Consider the following 15,414-nt stretch of genomic DNA (forward strand, 5'->3'; position numbering starts at 1 on the left):
TAGAAGTGGAATTACTCATTAAAGGCTGTGTAAATGTTAAACTTTATAAAATGATGCTGAACTATTTTTCAAAGTGGTGTACCAATTTCTACTCCTACTGGCTACATAGAAGAGCTCCTGTTGAACTGCATCTTCTCCTATACTTGCTATTGTCAGACTTCTTAATTTTTGCCAACTTGAATGTGTATAAAACGGTATCTAATTTTCTCTTGATTTGAATTTCCTGGATTAATAATAAGGGAGACCATATCTTCATTTATGTGTATTGACTATATATATTTCCTTTCCTGTGAAATGCCGGTTCGTGTCCTTTGCCTGTTTTTATGGCAATGCTTACCTACTTTTAATGATTTGTGATTCTTTGCCTTGGATATTTTGTTTTTTATATGTGTGGCAAAAATCCCCCAGTCTGGGATTTGTCTTTTCATTTTGATTATGGCATCTTTTCTTTTTTTTAACTTTTTACCGTGAAAATATTTAATACACATACAATAAATCTGGGTACAGCAATCAACAACTCATGGCCAATCTTATCTTATTCATACCACCCACCCACTTGCCTTCCCCCTGTATTATTTTGAGTAAATTCCAGTATCATAGCATTCATCTGTATGTATTTCAGTATGTGTCTCTAAAAGATAAGAACTCTTTATAAAAGACATTACTGCAGTTTATAATCACATTTTAAAAATAAGTAATAATTCCTTAAGTAATCAAACATTAAACATGTTTAAATTTCTCCAATTCTCTATCCCTCCCTCTTTCTTTCTTACAATTGATCTGTTTACATCAGGATCCAAGCAAGTTTCCCTTGTTGCATTGGTTGCTATGTCAGCTATCTCAAGTTTCTTTTAATCTACAGGTTCCCCCTTCATCTAATTTTTTCCCCTTTACCCTGTAAAACTTCCCTAGGTCTGGATTTGCTGGCTCTATCCCAGTAGTGTCATTTAACATGTTCTGCTGTCCCCTTCATTTCCTGATGATTGGTCTCTGGATCTTGAGGCTTGGTCTCACTCTGGTTAGACTCAGCTTCAGAGGTATATGCTCTTATGTCAGGTGGCCCATTATGTCTGATCACCTCTCTGTGATGTTAGCAGACATTGATGATCATTTGCCAGATCCATTATTTCAATAGGGATTTGCAAAATACCATATTCTAAATATTTTATTTCCTCTTTATTTACTAGCTGGGATACTTCAAGACAGAAATGTCCCTCCTCGGGGCCGGCCCATGGCTCACTCGGGAGAGTGCGGTGCTGATAACACCAAGGCCCTGGGTTTGGATCCCATATAGGGATGGCTGGTTAGCTCACTGGCTGAGCGTGGTGCTGACAACACCAAGTCAAGGGTTAAGATCCCCTTACCGGTCATCTTTAAAAAAAAAAAAAGAAGAAGAAAAAGAAATGTCCCTCCTCAGCTATTTACTGTTACCCCGAGGAACAATTAATATTAAGAAAGACAGGATAAATGCTTGATTCTTCCCTTTTACTTACTAGTTTTAGAAAAATGAATTGTTTCCCCTTCATCTTCTAAAAAGACTGAGAGTTTATTTGCTTTTGTCTCATTGACATTGTGTGTGTTTTTTGTGGCGGTAAGATTTAGTTTCTTCCTCTTTCTCATTTGCACATTTTTGTTCAAATAGTGGGTCTTTTTCTTTTGTGTGTAATCATGGTAGTGATTATCACTTTTTGGATTCCAGATGCAGGACTTGCTTGAGGATTTCTTGTAGGGCTGATCATGTGGTAGTGAACTCCTGCAGTTTTTGTTTGTCTGGAAAATACACAATTTCTCCCTTGTTTCTGAAGGATAAGCTTGCCAGATATAGTATTCTTGGCTGGTAGTTTTTTTTCTTTAGTATTTTGAATATATCATCCCATTTTCTTCTGGCATGTAAAGTTTCTGTTGAGAAGTCTCCTGTTAGTCTGTTAGGGGTTCCCTTATAGGTGACTTCTCTCTTGCTTCTTTTAAGATTCTTTGTCTTTGAGCTTTGCCAGTTTGACTATAATGTGTCTTGGAGAGGATCTTTTTGGGTTGAATTTGTTTAGGGATCTTTGAGCTTCCTGGATCTGAAGGTCCATGTCTTTCCCTATACCAAGGAAATTTTCCACTATTATTTCATTGAATAGGTTTTCCATGCATTTTCCTTTCTCTTCCCATTCTGGAACACCTATGATTTGAGTGTTTGTGCACTTAAGGTTGTCTGCTAGCTTTCTTAGATTTTATTCATTTTTTAAAAAATTGGTTGTTTCCTTTTTTTTGTCTGCCTGGGTTATTTCAAAAAGATTTTCTTCAAGATCAGAAATTCTTTCTTCTGCGTGTTCTAGCTTGCTACTTAAGCTCTCAGTTGTGGGGTTTTTTTTATTTTGTTGAATGAATCTTTCAATTCTATGGGCTCTATTACATTCTTTTTTAAAGTTATTAATCTCTTTGTAAATTTCCTCTTTCATATCCTGTATTTTTTTTCTTGTTTCATTGTGTTGTCTAATTCAGTCTTGTCATATCTCAGTGAGTTTCCTTAAGATCAAAATTCCTTTTCAGTCATTTCCAGGGTTTTCTGCTCTATCGGGTCTGGTATTTAAGGATTGCTGTATTCTGTTGGTGTTATCATATTTTCTTGGATTTTCATATTCCTAATATGTACATGTTGATGTCTGGTCATCTTGTAAAGCAGTTGCTTTTTCTATTACTCTGGAGTGGATTTTGAGGAGAGAGACTTCCTCTTCTTTTTCTGGTCTCCTCCGATGACTTTCCTTGTGTCAATGCAGTTAAGTGTTTGGCAGGCCACCTGGGTGGTGGCTGTGGCTACTGGTGTTGCAGTGATCTGCTTTTGCAGCAGCTGTGGTAGTGGGATGGTTGGGGTGGGCTACGTGTGCAGGAGTGGTGCTTTTGTTGTGCTCCTTGCCTGCTTCCAGGCAGGAAATGCTGCCCTTGGCTTCTGCCTAGGACCCCAGGCATGCTCCTTGCCTGCTTCTGGGTGGTGGGTGATGCCCTCAGCTCCTGCCTATGACTCTGGGCATGCTCCTTGTCTGCTTCCCTATTTGACTTTTAAAACTTTTTTTTATTTTTAAATTTTATGTGCTCTTGAAAAAAATTGTGTTGTTTTATAGGTTGTTTCCTTGTAGATGAAGTTCTAAAATATAAATATTGATTTAAACATACTAATATATTTGCTGAGTGAATTGGACACAATGATGACAACACAGAAGAAAACCTGTAACTAAATGGATTGAAAATAAGTATGATTTGATCTCATTAAAAGAAGGGATTAATTAGTGCATTTTCTGTTCTGGGTACACGAACCTTAAAAGATTTTAAAGAGAAGAAGAGAGACAAAGTGCATGTAAGAAGGAAGGAGTTCAATGATTGAGAACAAAAATAATTGTTTAGTTGTTAATTCCAGAAACAAGATGAGGTCAAGAAAGTAGTAGTAAGAAAGAAGTTCAGGAAATGAACTGTTGGTTGAGTTGACTTTAAAGAATAAATTTTTGAGCTGAAAATATTAGGAATGTGAAACACTATTCCTAAAAACCTAACAACGCCAAAGGACTTTTAAATCTTCATGTTACTAATAAGACCTCTAATGGAAAGAAAAATCTAGGTGATATTAAAATTAGAAATAAAGATGAAACTTAATGATAAAACAGCAAACATCTGCAAATTACCAGAATCTGTGAACAACTTTTTAATTGGTTCATCCATGTAAGGATGAATGCATTTATTTTATTTACTCTGCCCTTAAGAATGAAGCGCAAATTTTAGAGTTAAGAAGCACTACTCTAATTCAACATCCAATAGTTTAATCCTGTTTCAAAAGAGGCATGTTAAACAAAGACAAACTGAACTTACAAACATATTGAAGTTAGTGACTTAAAAATGTGCAAATTCTTCAGACATATACAAAATGTCCCTGTCTTTTCCAATAGATGGCAGTCATCTGTCTGAAAACCATTCTTAAGGAGGTTCTCAGTAGTATCAGCCTAAACTTAGCTAATCCTTCTCCATGAGGGGGGTCTTACTATTCAATATTATGGTTGCCTACACCAAGCCTCTTCTCTATATTCCAGCATTATAAAATTCAGGCAAGAATGTGGTAAGAGAAGATAGCCTTGCATACTTTCTATTATTCACAGGCCACTTACTGGTCATTCATTGAAAAATATTATATTAACAATCTCCAAATGCAAGGCACTTAATTAGGTGCTAGAGACAGAAAAATGAACTAACAAAGGTCTAACACCCAAGGAGTTGGAAGGAAATCCTAGTCTAAGTCAACATCCAGGGCTTGAACACTGTTCTAAAGAGGTATCTTAAATAAAGGCAAGCTATTGCAAAGGTTTTGTTGGGACAAAAATAAAGCCAATACTTTCAATAATTATAATAAGTTATATAATTGAGATATAAACAAAGGTTTATGGTAAGGCAAAAAAGGAGGAAAGACTAAATCAGCCTCAAATAGTTAGAGAAAGCTTCTCACAAAAGATACTATTTGAATTTAATTTAGGATACTGAACAATGAGTACAGTAATGAATTGGTTGAAGGAAAAGAGAAAACCTTCAACGAAGCAGCTATGCTAATTACAAAGACATAGCAGAATTGAGGAGCTTGGTGGTTGTCAGTTACAGTCTTACAGAGATCCACCAGGAGATCTCTGAGAGATCCAGCTAGGGGATCTCCACCAGGTGGCTGGAAATGTGACTGGATTTCAGTAGGTACTAAGCATTAAGATTCGGGAAAGTCCGGGCCACAGTGATCAGGAGTTCAGCAAGTGCCGAGGATAAAACCCTAGTAAACATCAGTTTTTAAGGGATGGAAAGAGGCAGAGGACTGACCAAGGGAAAAAGAAAAGAAGCAATTGAAGAGCTAGAAGACTTATAAGGATAATGTGGTATTTCTGTAGGCCAGGGAGAAGAGAATTTCAAGAAGGAAGTGGTAGGTACAGAAAATTTTTAAGAATAAAACAGTATTTATAAGTCATTGCATCTTGAAAGCCATAACAAAAATTATGTAAATGGATAATGGAAATCCCAACCATATGATAATTGGTTAAGAAAAAAAAATCAAGAAACAAAGATGTTAGCAGAGAATGTTCTTGTAATAAGTGGCAAAGACTCTTTCCTTAACCAAACTCTAGAATGGCTTCTAGCAGCTTGAAGTGGTGTCCACAGGATGACCCAGCTCCTTTTAAATGCCTGCCTTGGAAAGCTCAATGCTGCCAAAATAACTTATTGTTTATTCTAGCATACACCTGATGATAAGGCCCCTGTCTCCCAGTCTGTGTGGGAGGATAGGCACCTAACTTTGATAGGTTTTAGTGGAGATTCTATTGAGTGCAGTAAGAAAAATAAATAAATTTATAAAAAGTGAAAAGGAAGAAGTAAAACTGCTATTTTTTAAGAAGACTTAATTGTACTTTAAATAGTGTGCTTTACTTAGAAAAAGCCAAAAACTGAATGTTAAGAAAATCAAATGTATTTTAGATACCAGACATAAATTACTTGAACATTAAATTTAAAAACCAATGTTATTTATAAGACATCAAAAATATCAAATGCCTAGAAATTTTCTTTAACAAAAAATGTGCATGACCTCAACTAAAAAATACGTATCAGTGCTAAGAGAAACAAAAGAAAATCTAAATAAGTGAGAAAAAATCATATTTTATATTAGTACACTCAATGCTTTAAAAATGCCAGCTCTTCCCAGTTTGATATATAAATGCAGTAAGTGTGTTAAGTAAAATGCTGACTCTAAGATTTACACAGAAATCAAAGGCTTTAGAATATCCATGGAAATACTGAAGAACAGCAACACTGGAGGATTTATATTACCCTGTATCAAAAATTATTTTAATGCTAAAGTAGCTAAGGTATGGTGATATTGATTTAAAAATAAACAAATATATCAATAGAACCAGAATAGAGTTTCCAGAACCAGACCAAGCATATATGTTCAAGTGACAGGCAAGTAGGGCATGTGTGTATTTCAGTGTATGTGTATGTATGTATGTGTGTGTGTGTGTGTGTGTGTGTGTAAGTAGGGCATGTGTGTATTTCAGTGTATGTGTATGTGTGTGTGTGTGTGTGTGTGTGTGTGTGTGTGTAAATACTGCGATTACATGGGCATATCTATGTAAAAATATCAAGTTATACACTTATGATCAAGTTGTATGCTTTACATTATATTATACTTCAATAGAAAAGAAAAGAGAAAGAAAAGAAAATGGAAGAGATAGGGAATTATTAGAAAAAGGCTCTAGAGGTGGCTGAAGGGGATGGGATTAAAAGCACAGTGGAGGATTTGCATTGTGAAGGAGGAATGCCACCACTTTCTCTGAGATTTGAGGAAATTAGGTAAGCATGAATGCTAATATTACTACTTGCAGGATTTTGTTTTAAATTAAAAGGAGTAGGAAATGTAAAAATTCAAACTGTTAATTGGTGAACATGTATGTCCCCAGGAGGTTACTAGCATGGCATTACCTCTCTCTTCTTTAAACTGGTACTAGTTACCATCCAAATACAGAATCATGTTATGCTACGGCATCCTCATCAGGTGCTTTAAATTTCCATTTCTTTTTGTTTCCATTTCAGACAGCTGTTCCTCCATTCCCATTGTCACCTCTATGTCCCTAAGATTCAAGCATAGCCTAAAAAATTATATGTACATAGAATATCTCAAAAAATGGCTTCCTGGTGTCAGGCTATTGTGGCACAATGCCATTTTGGCAGCTGATATTAACCTTATAATCTGTTCTGACCATTTCTCTCAGTATTATCAAGATAATATCTTAATATAGTTTATATTAAATATGGAAATGACAGAATCTTTATAAGCATTTGCTTGGAATGTATAAAACATTAAGAAATCTTCATTTAAGTTGAAATTAGTCATTTACTACATACATGACACACAAAAAATCAATTTATTTCCTCTTTAAATGGTGGACATTAAAGAAGACAAGAGTTTCCAAAAATGAGAATTACTTTTCTCAGCTTTAGACGATGGGACAGTAGATCACGTAGATTGCCAGACTGCAAGTCCACACGAATTGCTTTAGTAAAGGTCAAGGGACAGCTCTATGATTAGAAGTATACCAGAGACACTGCCTTAGCTTTTCAAAAAAGGCAAATAGCCCCCTTTTCCCAGGGAATGCTTTGTAGAGTAGATTTAAAAGAAATCAGTTTTAACTGCCACTAGGTGTTTTAATCTGCAATTCACAGTGCCTTGTCAAAAATCTAGAGTCAGGAGGTGTAATTATTCATCCAATTCTGGGCCAGATTTAGCAACACAGAGTTATGGTTTGACTCATAGCTACTCACTTAAGGGTCATTTTCTATGTACGAGGTAATGGTGTACATAGGAGAGAGATATCTCTCCATATGTAAGGGAGATAGGATCAACATCCATTGATACAATTACATAATTACCTGCTTACACAGGTGCAGGTGTCAGGGGCCTCTTAAAAATGCACCAGTTTCTAAACAGTAAGGATGTTTGTTTCTGGCTGTGATGATTATAAATTCTCTGACCTCTGTCATCAGTAAGAGCAAAGGCTCAGACCTTCTATAGCATTTGCTTCTCCAGTTGATCTTCCAAATCTATCTGCAACTACTATGGAAACTATTCGTGAAAGCTCCTAGTGTAAGCAATGGGAAGTATGCCTATAGTAAATCGTGATTTAGAGGCCCCAAGACAATTGGGCAGTACTAAAGCCCTTCAAAAGACTTTATCAGATTGCAGCAACAGTGGCTTTCTAACCTGAACATTTTAAGATAATCTCAATTGGAAATAGAAACTTATCATAGAAAATTGAGAGTAAAAACTTCCAGAATTTAAATATTTGGTAGAATTTTTAAATGTAATTAATGAGAATTAGGTATAAATAAATGTTAATCAAGCTAATTAGAAATATGCAAAGCTTTTTTCAATCTTTGGATTGAAAAAATACCTGAACTTGGAAGAAAAACAAAATGTTGACTTGACTGTAACAGAAATTTGGCAATCGAGACAGCGATCATCTGAATGAATAGGTCTCCAGCATTCAAAAGTAATCAGATATTCTAAATTTGGAGAAATTCTGAAATTCAAGAATTAGTCTGATTGAGAATGAAGTGGGAAAGTGAAAAATGTTTGGGGTATTCCTATTTCGTAAGAGTGTAAGAGGCATGTGAACTAAAAGCACATTTAAAATAACTTTCTTGAATAAAGCAGACGTGTTGAAGAGAAGAATTAATGGTTAAAGCTTGGAACCAGTTATCTTATTAATTTTTTAGTGGATTTACAGTCCTGTCACCCTAGCTTTCAGGTATACTTAAGAAACTTACCTTAGAAAGTGTCCATCTTATATGTGTCTGTAAATTTTATATCCCTGTAAATGCAATGTCCTTTAGTTTTTTAACAGTTTCATGCTAACTGGAGCCCTAAACTCAACATTCATTTTATTGCTGTTCAGCTGGGGCTTCATGGAAGCATGTCACGAAGAGCCAGAGAGAAGCAGCTGCCCAAGATCCTGGTTTGGTTATAAATCCAAAGCAGAAAATGATTTAGTTTTAAAGACCAGGGCTTTCAGTTGGAAAACAGAAGCAAGGAAATATCTACTTTGCTTCTCAGCCTGTGAAAGTCAGGCGGGGCTGTTGGACTATTTTATTTTATTTCTTTACAAGATATTTATGTCAATTATCCTGTATCAGCCACTGTTCTAAGCACATACAAATATTATCTTATTTTTTTCCTTGAAACAATCCTGTGAGGTTCATATTATTATAATCCCCTTTTTACAGTCAGTGAAACTAGAGGGATAAAGTTACTTTTCCAGGACCCTCAGCTCGCTAAATGTGAAGCCAGATTTCAAATTCAGACACTCTACATTCTGTAGTATGTAGTCCATGCCCTTACATACTGCACTCTGCTCTCTAAATCAGAAATAAAAATTGAACTGAAACAGCTTGAATCTGGTACCAGGAGCCAGAGGATGGGAAAGTCCTGAGTGCTTGGAGGGTCAAAGGGATCAAAACCTGGAAAATCAATTTTACTGTGAGAGCCAGGAACCTAAAAGGAAACTAAAAGGAGATGAGAAAGTCAGGAATTAGGAAAAAGTAGAAAATTGAATAGTAGTAAAATAAGGGAGCCCAGGATAGTAGCCAAGAAAGGATTTGCAATATGCACATATTATCTTAGCACTACTAGCCTCTGCAACGTGGGTGGATTGGGCTAAACTAAAGTAAGTAGAAAATTGAATAGTAGTAAAATAAGGGAGCCCAGGATAGTAGCCAAGAAAGGATTTGCAATATACACATATTATCTTAGCACTACTAGCCTCTGCAACGTGGGTGGATTGGGCTAAACTAAAGTAATAAAGTGGGACTTGTGGAAAATGTCCCCCTGAGAACTTATTTCTTTTTCTTCTTTCAGCTTTCTGTGTCACAGTGAGGATATAGTACAAGCAAATCTTGGCTCTGGGACATCGATATGTTCAGGATAGAAAGTGAAAAACAAATCAAGATTCATGTAACATCTTTCTCATGACAATGTATAGGAAATGGATCTAAAACTTCTTGTAAAATGTTCAGTAAACAAAACTACCGTCATTGGGTTATATTTGTTAAATAAACCAACTGGGAGGTGGGTCTCTAGGGCTCATTATACTATTTTGTCTATTTTTATACAACATTAAAAATTAAAAGAGATTATGTGACTAACTTTCACTAACAAGGGTGACTTGAATATAGTCTTTAATTGACACCTCTCCACCAGATTTTCACTGAACTGGAGAAAGATAAAGAAAAATATGAAGAAGTCTGTTTTAGTCTGTAAACCAGGAATGAGAAAAGTACATGCAAGGAACTCCTGCAGTATGTGAAATGAAACCTGGTAGCATACCCTTTGTCAGAATTGTGGTAGCATATGGTGAAAATAGCTCACACGGTAGGTTACTGTATATTTGAGAAACAATTTCAATTTTACCAATGTCCTTGGGAAAACTGTAGATAAAAGATCAAGGACTTTCAGAAAACTTTTACACCAGGCTTGCCATACTCAAGAAGCAATAGTCTTTCCACAAAGGTAACCATTTAACTTGGAGAGAAAGTGGCACAGCTGGCTGTCCCCAACAAATTTACCAGAAACTTCAGCAAAGAGCTGCTACTCCCTATTGGGAAAGCCTCTAAAAGGAGCACTTTCTTCTTCCATAGTCTTTCCCATATGATACCTTGATATCAAAACTGTCAAGGTAAAACTACAATAAATAAAATTTCTCTTCTCTCTTTAATTCCACCTGGTAGATTCTACCAGAGATACACACAGTGTCTTTAGAGAACCCATCTCAATTCACAAATCTGCATGAGCACAGATCAAACCCTGTAAATATGTACGAATAGAAGAATGAGAAATGAGAAATGAGGTGAGAAATGCTTCAATAATTCAAAATAAGTGAATTGATATGAAGAACGAGAAACAACTATTCTTTGAAATGATGTTTCTCAAAGATAAAAAGTAGGGTTACAAATTAGAAAATTTTTATTTTCAACAAGGCATAAGAGTGCATTGCTTCTATGAAACCAAAGGAAGACAGGAACAAAAATGGAAATTGTGACATCAGGAAAAAAATTGCATGGAACGAGCAAACATGATTGTAAATTTTGAAAAAGCAGTGGAAGCAGCAAGACCAACTAGAATACTTCAGACAACTGGAATAATGAAATAGAAAACATAGTTTTGTTTGTTTGTTTATTTGTTTTTTTACATAGCTCATAGGAAAAAAATGATAGGGGCATAAGAGTAATACGGAAAAATGAAAGACATAGAGGAAATGATTCATTCACTTATCAATTTCTTTCTAAAAGAAAACTGAAAGTATTAACCAGAACTACAGAAGTTGCTTATCTAGAGTAAGTGGGTGGAAACAGGGAAGAAATGGGGAAGGGGGTAACACTTCCCGGAGAGGATTTTACATGTTCAGAGATGAACACAAACAGAAATGAAGTAGCCAAGCTATATTCAAGTACATAGCAAAGCTGTCCTGAAAAAAAGAGCATGGGGAGAAATACTCTAAGAAACTCCTTAACGTGTATTTTGAACATATGCTTTGTGTTTAAAAACAAAATAATGCCAAATCTCTAATTCTTCTTAATGGATTTGTTTTTATTATGTTACTATTGCCACCATGTAACCATTCTGAAATTATTTTTTGTGTATTGTAGGACTGGACAAATAAGTAAATATATTATTTTTAATTATGTAATTTAAAGTTTAATTTATTAAGTAATAGGTAAAGCATATCTTATTTTCCTCCAGTTTAAAGATGAATAAAGTCAGACCCAGAGACCTAAAGTAATATAACTGTCCTGTGTTGGTGCTCCAGTCTTTTTCTGGCAAATAGACTACACCATCAGATCTTTGATCTCTCTCTTAGGGCTATCTGTGGTTCCTCATAACTGTCAACACTTTTTCTGGCAATGGCATTGTTATTTCAGTCTGATCAGTTAACTCTGGCCACATATTATGACCCTTAAAATGAAACTGTGCCATGGTCTGCTTTCCAATCCATCAACAGTCTCACAATGATTCACCTTTTGTCATAAAGGCTATCCAAAAATGGGCTAAAAAAATGGGCTAAGAGTCAAGGTATTTAGTGGACATTCGTGCCCCTTATTATCTTCAGGTTGCTGGTATCATTGACAGGTGGAATGGACTTTTTAAAAATCATCTAAAATTTATTTCTGACTTTACTTCTTCTATCTCTTGCTGTTCCATGCTGTGGCATAATCCTGCCGATGACGCCAATTGTAGAGGTAGGGCTGGTCTGGAACTCACAGACTCCTTGAGCCTGTTCACAAATCCATCACATGCAGGTCTGTGAGCTAGGTAACCAGTAAAAAGGTCCTTGGAGCCTTGGTTGAAGAGCCAATTGTAGAGGTAGGGCTGGTCTGGAACTCACAGACTCCTTGAGCCTGTTCACAAATCTATCACATGCAGGTCTGTGAGCTAGGTAACCAGTAAAAAGGTCCTTGGAGCCTTGGTTGAAGAAGGAATAGTCTTTATGCAGCACACACACATCTAGGAGCTAGGCAGTACAAAGGAGAAACTCAGAAACTCAATTGCTACCGGCAAGGTCCAAAGAAAAAACTGAAATTGAGCAGCTGCCAGCAGAGTGAACTTGCTCTATTGTTAGATGCGAGCTCACTGCCACCAGCCTGCTTCACAAACTGCAGAACACACAATAGCTACAAAATTAAAAAGATACATTGGCGCACATGCACACTAACTCCACCCACACAACTTGTTTACATGAAATGTGCTGCTGACCCCCCAGCCAGACCCGAGCTGAGGGAGCCTGACTAAATTATTCCATTTTCCCCACATGCACCCTTAGCATGACAGTTTGGCCTTGGAATGTGGCTACGATGAGTTCATCTCCTCTTGGCTGCCTCCTAGGTAATGATCAGATGAAAGAGGAGAAAGACAAGTTTACTTCAAAAGTTCATAAACAAATACAATTAAAAGATAATATGATTTTTCCATGAACTTTTTGAAGACCACTCATATATAAAACTGTTTTGAAAATTAAGGATTCTTCCTAAGAATGCCTGGGCATTTTTGTCCCTTTCTTCTACCAGTAACCTCAGGTAGGCCTGATTGTTATACCCTTTGGGTGGGTGCCAGCCTGGCCAAAAGGGAGCTGGGGGATTCAAACACAATTCTGTTTCAACCACCTAAATTCTGGCAACATGGATGCATGTGCAGGCATCATCAGAGCTCTATGCACCCCCCCCTGGAGAACCTAGGGGCATGGGGAACTGAAACATCTGTTGATGCTCACATGCTGCTTGCTGTATTATGAATAATTAAATCTTTTGCCTGTAACCTTGGAGCCTCATGTCTTCTACCAGCATCCATGAAATAGTAACAGGTTAATTTATTAGCTTGTAAGAAAGGTAAACTCAAATGCCAGACTGGCATACACATTAATATGATACCCACCTAAAACAAAAGTGCGAAATTTGACTGTAAAACCAAAAATGGTTATATATCCCTTGAAAAGACAAACTGGTGACCAACAAGTCTGGTGGGATTCCCCTTCACCATGAGCCAATGTGTAAGAGGCCAACTTAGTTGAGGGAATTCCTGACCTGTGTGGTTCTGAGCATTCACCACTATAGGATCCCCAGTCATATCCACCAGATGGAACTTAAAGGAAAGGCTTTTTATTTTGGAGGACATTGACCAGGAGACATAGGATAAAGTCCCAACTACCTCCCCAATATGAGGGCTGCAGTTTATGTAGGTAGATGATTGGTGGAGGTAAGGCGTAGAGTTTTCAAGTGTGATAGACAGCTGCTTCTTGACATTTTCTATGGTGCCAAGGTCTCCTCTGGTTTCCATTCTGTGAGGCTGGCTATCTTTGAGAGGTTGTGACAGTCAGCTGCTTGTGATACAATCTTGGTTAATCTTTAAGGGCTAACTACAAAGTGGAAACAAAGTTAGTTCTATAGTGTATAGATGGGTGTGATGGTCTTTCTGCACTTACCAAACCATGCCTTTTCTTTTCCTTGATCATTCAAGTCCACCTAGTTTATTCTACAATGTTTGCACTGCTTAAATGTTTATTAACTGAATTATACAAAGAGCCATTACTCTAATAAGAGTACCTGCGTTCCAGTGATAGGATCCCCAGTACAAATATGATTTCTGATTCATTCAATAGAAAATATATGTATGTCCAAGAAAAATATCTTTCTGTTCTTTATGCCAGTATAACTACAGTTGGTACCATTTTAATTTTAATTTCAACTATATGGGAAATATAATATATTTACTAATATAATTTTCTTTGATTCATGAAAATATTGCCCAAATTAGCTTTAAAAAATATCCTTTAGATATTATCTTAGTTCTTTATATAATCATTTTATTAAAAATGAAGTCTACTGAAAGATTTCTAGATAAATTGCAAGAAGTAAGGAAATGAATTTTCTCAGCAAACTGTGGACTCAAAGATAGCTTTGTTGAACTTCTTATATTCCACTTTTAATTTTTGACTATCATTTTTTCATTAGCTGGATATGTGTAATACTGGTGAGATTCAGAAGTGTCAGCTTACCATTTGTCTCCAAAAGAGTAAATATTATTTCCTAATACTGCAATGAATTCTATCACTATAGATACATTTTCAACACAGTATCTGGAAAAAAAAAAAGAGAGACAAAGAGACTACAATACAAATGGTAAATCTTTTGTGTGCGATAGGAAAGTAACATTTGAGAATGTTCATTGATACCATCTTTGGCTCACAAAAGCAATTAATTTCAGCATTCATCTACCTAGTAGAATATAAAGATTAATCAGCAGTATGGGTGTGAGTGTGTGTGTGTGTACACGTGAGATGAATAGAAACTTCAGATATAGAAAATATGAGTTAGAGTAAAGCAATAAGATTTCCTTTGCTGCTTTACTCCTTAATCACAGCTAGACTTTTTTCTGGATTAGATGTCTATATTTTCAGGCCGCCATAATCACTACAGTGTTAAATCCTTAGTTTTGCGCATGAGGCACTTACATTTAGTTAGTTCAAAGCTAATCTACATATAGTCAAGCTTACAGCTAGACTATAATGCATGTATTTTATGGGAAGAAGTCTTCATATATCCACCACAGCTCTAGTTTGAGTGATGGGGGAAATCTGATTTCATACGAATATTCCATCCATAACTTTTAAGACATGCTAGTTTGTCTTGATGTAATCTCAACTCCTTTATTCTCAATAAAATCTAGTATTAGAACTTTGAGCTAAGGAAGGCATACAGTTCAGTATAATAAAAAAGTATCTAAACTTTTGTGTTCCAGCTATGCTTCTCCCAGTGTTTCCATTTAGTCACTGGTTGTAATAGTCTTATTGTCAATTTCAGGTTTTTTGGTTTTTTTTTTTAGTCTTACCTTGAAAGTACTAGGAAGGTCAGTTCTCACGAGTCAATTTCATATGCTGCCATAGTAAATGGAATCCTGTCTTGAATCTCTTACATACAAAAAAGGTCAGTTTCACTGTAAATATCATGTCTGTCATTGAAACATGACATTGCTTAGCTAGGGACAGATGTAGTTATTCACCCATAGGCTTCCCTAGAGAAGTTTTCTAGTCTTAAATTCTAGCTCTCTCCAATATGAAACTGATACAATAACAATAGATATATGAGGGTGAGGAATGAATTCAGCCTCTGCTACCTAGTAGCTGCGTGACCTTCAACGAATTACTCACTATCTTTGAGCTCCAGTTTCCCCATTTAAGAATGAGGATTTAAAATCATTGTGAGAATTATATAAGATAATATATATAAATTGTCTGACACATAGTAAGCACTAAATAAATGACTGTTATCACTGTTATGTGCCATTTCCACCTTAATTTCTTCTATTTCCCC

The sequence above is a fragment of the Galeopterus variegatus genome, unplaced genomic scaffold (genome assembly GCF_000696425.1).
Source record: "Galeopterus variegatus unplaced genomic scaffold, G_variegatus-3.0.2 Scaffold2775, whole genome shotgun sequence".
Lineage (NCBI taxonomy): Eukaryota > Metazoa > Chordata > Mammalia > Dermoptera > Cynocephalidae > Galeopterus > Galeopterus variegatus.